This window comes from Rhinatrema bivittatum, chromosome 3 (genome assembly GCF_901001135.1).
Source record: "Rhinatrema bivittatum chromosome 3, aRhiBiv1.1, whole genome shotgun sequence".
Classification (NCBI taxonomy): Eukaryota; Metazoa; Chordata; class Amphibia; order Gymnophiona; family Rhinatrematidae; genus Rhinatrema; species Rhinatrema bivittatum.
In genome coordinates this window covers 274,357,361-274,363,360 of record NC_042617.1, presented here as the reverse complement: position 1 = coordinate 274,363,360, position 6,000 = coordinate 274,357,361, and positions in this window count along the sequence as shown.

Below are 6,000 nucleotides of genomic sequence, written 5' to 3'. Positions count from 1 at the left end.
CCCCTTCACTCTGGTGAGCCCTGCTCTGAACTGCACTCTCCAGCATGTCCCTGGTTTCTTGCTACAGACAATCCTACAGCCTCCATGCCACCAGGGGGCCTCCGTGAGCTCACTCCTCTGCCTGGCCAAGCTTCTCTTATCTGCCTGCATCACGCCCAGACCCCAGTCCTATTTAACCTTTTCTAGCCACTTCCTCAGTGCTTCGGCATCCAGCTTATACTTTTTCCATCTGTGAGAAGACTACAGTGACTCCTCCTCAGCGGTGGAATTTGGGATTTTAAAAGATTTGCATTTTTGGTGAGAAGGGATTTTTTTTTTTGTACCACCCCTCCCCCCTGGGAGGCTGGGCAGGGAAGAGCCCTGCTGGTATCCAGGAAAGGACCTTTTCCCCTAAGAGGTCAAACAGCAGAAGGAGTCTGGAGTCGAAGATTCAAGTTGAATTGGAGAACCCCCCCAACTACATCTCCACCCCAGGGAATGCAGGACACAAGCTGGGAACATCTGGGACTCTGTTGGACTGCAAATACGATATTTGTTCGGGATTTATGGGATCCCCCTCAGTAGGTTTCCCTTTCCGGCTGGGACCTTTTGCCCTGCAGACAAGTAAGGGGGTGAGCTGCTCCCAGAGAGCAGTGAAAAGGACACCTGCACAGAGGGAAGAAGAGAAAGTGTACCCACTGTATGTCCCAGACTGACCACAGAGGTGAAGTAAAACGAGTAACACATTGATTGGACATTATTTTAATTCTGCTAAATCAAAGTAAAATGTCTTCTGAGCAACCACGTTGGGTCCTGCCTGTTCCTGCAGTAACTCCTCCAATCAGAGGGTCAGTAGCACATGTCAGAATGGATTCCCCTTCACTGCCTGGGCCTAAAAAGGTTAAGTAAGTCTTTCCCCCATAGAAAGAATCCATTCGGAAGTGGCAGAAAGAGATAGCCCCCAACAGAAATTCTTTTACGTGTCCTTGGATTGGAATACTCTAAAATCCGTGAAAAAAAAGGGGGTTATACAGACCACGGAGGCAGTGCACGCAAATATACTTCATGCATGTTCATTGTGGATATCCTGAAAGGCAGACCGGTTTGTGGCACCGCGGGGCTGGAGACGTCTACCGAGCCATAGGCAAAGGTGGTGGGTTTCACCCTCAGAGAAGCAGGGGGAGGCTCAGCTTTTGGGTGTTTTCGGAATTTGGGGCCCTAGGTATTTGCCTGTGTTTTCTATACCTAAATCTAGCCCTGTCTCCTGTTGTTCCTGGCAGCAGAGTTTATCTGAGACCCAACCAGAGAGCAGCCCCAGCTCCGATTCTTACGGGTATAACCTGCCATGGTAGCATGAGGCAACAGTCGCCACTGGCACATCATGGTTCACCAGAAGACGGAGTTGCAGCCGTCTCGTGCACCCTAGATACAGCCCGGGTAAGCAAACCTTCTGAGCTGCGCACCCCATTCCATTCATGCAATTGGTTGGACCCCCAACCATTTCATCAGGCAGCCACGCTGCAGTCAGCGGCTGAATTCCCTTCTTTATTTCTCTTCAAATTGCTGACAGGAGTAAGTTCACACTTATACCCACATGTGGGCATGCAACAGAGCACTAGAGGTCTTTGTCTTGCCGGCAGACAGAACAAACTGGACTCTGGCTGTTTTTCTACAAATTTTTACTATTTGCAATAAATCAAATAAACAAGAGCCTGCTTACCGTTAGCAGTGCTGGAAAGAAAAATGCAGTAGTTCGCAGATAAGTAGTTTTAACAAGCTCATACTTTCTTCTCCTCCAGTCTGGGGCCCCTCTGAGCCCTGGCTTCTTATCCCTCTCCTCAGAGGAAACGCCCTGCAACCAGGATTCCCTTGTGGGCTGTCTTAAGGTGGACCAGGTTAAATACCTGGCCCTGGTCTTTTAAAGGAGTCTTAACATACACTTCTATACATACTCTCTCCCCCTCAGCTTGACCTTGTTAGGTCAAATGCCTGCCTCTACCTGGGTTACCTCCCGGGGAAATGAATTTCCTTTCCTATTTTCCTTTCCTATCCCGAACTGGGACTGGCCATTCCTTTTCCCAGTAGGGTCAGGGTGGGGATCCTTAAGTCAGAGGGAACCTTCCCCTCTAGTATCTGTACCTGCCTCCATCCAATCAAACTCAAAGGACCCAATTTTGAGTGAGGCTCGTCCAACTTTTCCAGGACTACCCTTCCCCTCTGTTTCTTGGGAATCAGTTAAGGGTTCCTGGAATGCCTGCAGTTCCCTCTGATCCATGTCACTATGCACAGTTGAAACAGTGAAGTCTCTGGCATGCTTTTTTCTGGTCAGGCATGCCATTTTTTCTTTTATTTTTAGGAGAATTCTGTCTGTAGCGGTCTCTAAATACCACAACCTGCTGGATTTTCTTCTCCAGTGCTGCTTTCGTGGTCTTTGGGTCCTTGATGCAGAAGTACACGTCTTCTAGTGGAAAAACTTCCAGAAGAGATGTCTCAGTGTAATCTGAGCTGGTCAAACTGGTCATAAGCTGGTCCCTCAGTGTCTCAAACTGGGGATAATTATGCCCCAGCACAATGGAGTATGGAATCTTGGACAATAGTCCCACATTTATACTGGCTTGCCCTGTTGGAGTCATCAGTACCACCTGACCCGTTGGAGACTGTTGCTGGTCACCATGTATGCAGGCAAGTGTCACCTTCTTCTTGTAGTCTGGGCTAGCTCCTTCCGAATAAGAGTATTTCTGCTCCCCCGAGTCTAGCAAAGCTTTGGTAGGTAATTCATCCAGCTCAGTTGGGATCACAAAGTCCCTAAGCCCTGAGTGAGGAATATCAACAAGGTTGCAACTGTGAAGTGTTGATAGCCTGTGCTCCCACTCTTCATCTTCAAGCCAAGGACAGTTTTTGACAACATGCATTTTCTGTCCACAATAAGAGCCCACCTGGGATTTTAAATCCAGTGTTTGTCCCTGGACATTTTACTTTGCCACTACGAGCTTTATTCTCCAGTGCTGGCCGTGCTGCCAGGCTGATATACATAGACTTGCTTCCTTTGTAGAGACAGTCTTGGGCCAAATGGCTTCCCCTTCCACAGTTAAAGCGAGGTGCTCTGAGGGCCATTGCTGGGGTCTGGTACCCTCACTGCCATGCCAGGGACCCTGTGTGTGTTGCCTTTCTAGCTTCCGTATTTGCTCTGGCATTAACTGGGCCCGATGGAAGGCGTCCACCACTTAGAATGCGGCTTCCAGGCTGAGCCCTGGGTGCCGACACAGCCACATAGATCAGTCCAGCCTATCCAGGAACTGCTCCAAGAGGATCTGGTTGGCTACTTTGAGACCTGTTTTTGCCTCTAGTTGTAGCCACATAGCTGATGAAAAAGACTCTGCAGGTTTTCCCCAGGTTGTAGGAAGCCACGCTGGAACTGCTGCCAGGATGTCTCCATAGTGAAACCTGCCCTTTCCAGGATGGCGGTTTTGACTCCCGCATAGCTGGCTCTCCCTTCTCAACTGGCAGCTTGAAAAGCTGCTTGGCTTTTCTGGGTAAGCAGATTTGCCAGGTACATGGTCCAGGTGGCTTCTGGCCAGCCAGCCAGCCAGCCATGCAAGCTGTTCTTTCAAAATTCCTTAAAAAAACATCCGTGTCTTCTGTCTTCGTTTTAAGCAAGACCGGAAGCAATCGGGTTGTCCATGCTGTAGTGCCTTGCATTGTTTGGGTTATCTGCACCAGTGCCTCCTATTGCTGGTTAAACTGTTCCCGTAGGGCATGAACTATTCTCCGGTGGTGCTGCTGCCCTTTTGGGAGAGTCTGAACTAATCATTCCATGTCAGCATTGGCTTTACAGAGGCTTCTCTTGCGGAGGTTTCTTGCCTTATTCAAAAGTATATATATAAAAAAAACCCCAAACCTTAGTCTGGTCTGATTTTTTTTTTTTAATTGTAGTTTACAACTGCAATATGAAATATTTATTTATTTGTTTATTTATTTATTTATTTTTAATTTTTATATACCGACATTCTTGTATAATATACAAATCATACCGGTTTACATTAAAACAGAAGATGCAGGCAAAATGTTTCCTTTGTCTAATACATTGAACATTTATAACAAGGAAATTGTTAACAAGGGATAAAAACTAAGAAAACATGGAGAAAGATAAAACAAAAGAGGAAGAAACATAGAAGTTTAAAAATGAAAAGGAGGCACAATGGGTTGCATGAAGGGGTGCACAAAGGGGAGTGCCCCTTTGTTGCGCCCCTTTGGTGCGCGACGCCCGGTGGAATGGCGCCATTTACCGGCTCGACGCTAGGCGGGATGACGTCAGAGAGGGGCGGGTCTCTTGCTCACTGTTTTCCTCTCAGCGTTCTCTTTTCAGATTTCAAAGCGGATAATAATAGCAATGTACAAAAAAACAATGTACAATAAACATATCCAAAAATGCTACAATACTGCGCCTATTTTTGTTAACGGATAATTACCGAAAATACCCCCATTCAGCAATACGCCTGTCTTAGCTCTGTTACAAGGAGCACCTCCCCCCTCCACCCCCAGTAGTATATTGTACTACAAGGGTGACAAACTGCGAAGATGATGTCAATAAAGCGCTATCAAAATCCAAAAAGACCATGTATAGCCAATATTCCCATGGGAAGCAATGAGACCCCAGTTTCAGGGTACCATTATAAAACTGCACTCGGATAACCCGATGCTGGACCCAAAAACTTTAGTGCAACGAATCCCAATGGACAAAGCAGCCCCACGTCCACTGGAAACTCTAGAGAGTATGGTTCTTCAGTGCTGTAGCCTATTTAAATCACAAATCTTCTCAAGTCTCTGTCTGACTCTGGACTCTGTCCAGGTGGGGCTTACCTGCTGTATTTTACTTCAAAGCTGCGGCTGTAGCCATGCCCCAGGAAAATGTTAACATGGTTTGTTGCTCCTGTGCTGTCACTTTAGAGCAGAACTCCTTCAGCATAGGTCCCTGCTCTGTGCCAACAGTTAGAGCAGAGACAGATTTTTAAAAATTATTTTTTCCTTTCATTGCTGCTAGTGAGGGTCCTTCTCTGTGCAGGTGTTAGAGCAGTAACATCCCACTGCTGCCACCATCTGTAACAGGGGATGAGCTGTCTTTGGCAGGGCCTGTGCAAGGGTATTAGGCGCCCTAGGCAAACCTTCTGCCTTGTGTGCCCCCCCAATCATGCCTGCACCGCCCCTGGTCTCGGACCCGACTCCTACCTCATTCGTGGCCTGCCGAATCTCAAACTCCTCTTTGCTGCAAGCGGGATAGGCTGTTAGGCTCCACTCGCGGCCCTATTTGGCTGCTCTTCGGCACCCCCTATTGGTCAGTGGGCGAGGCAACTGCCTAGTTCGCCTAATAGGACGTGCCGGCCCTGATCTTTTTGGCTTGCTGGAGGACAGAGCAAACTGGAATCCAGCAGTTCCACAGACTTTTATTTGCAATAAATCAAACAAACAAGATCCTGCTCAGCTTCAGCAGTGCTGGAAAGAAAAATGCAGTAGTTCACAGATAAGTAGTTTTAGCAAACTCATACTTCCTTCTCCTCTAGTCTGGGGCCTCCTGTTCCATCTGGGCCCTGGCTTCTTATTTCTCTACTCAGGGAATATGCCCTGCAACCAGGATTCCCTTGTGGACTGTCTTAAGGTGAGCCAGGCTAAATGCCTGGTATTGGTCTTTTAAAAGGGTCTTAACATACACTTCTTTACAGGGCACAAAGAGGCAGACATGCCACACCCAGACAGACAGACGCAGAGGAAAACAGAAACAAATGCAAACACACACAGCCTCTCACATACACACATACACACACACCCCACCATTCTCTCATACACCCACACCCACACATCCCACTACCCTCTCATACACACACACACCCCTCACTCCTTCACACTCCCCTCCCTCACTCACCCACCCATACATACACACACCCTTACCCACCCACCCTCTCATATACACACACAGGCTCTCACCCCCCTCCAACACACACACAAGCAGCCACCCATCTACCCAGG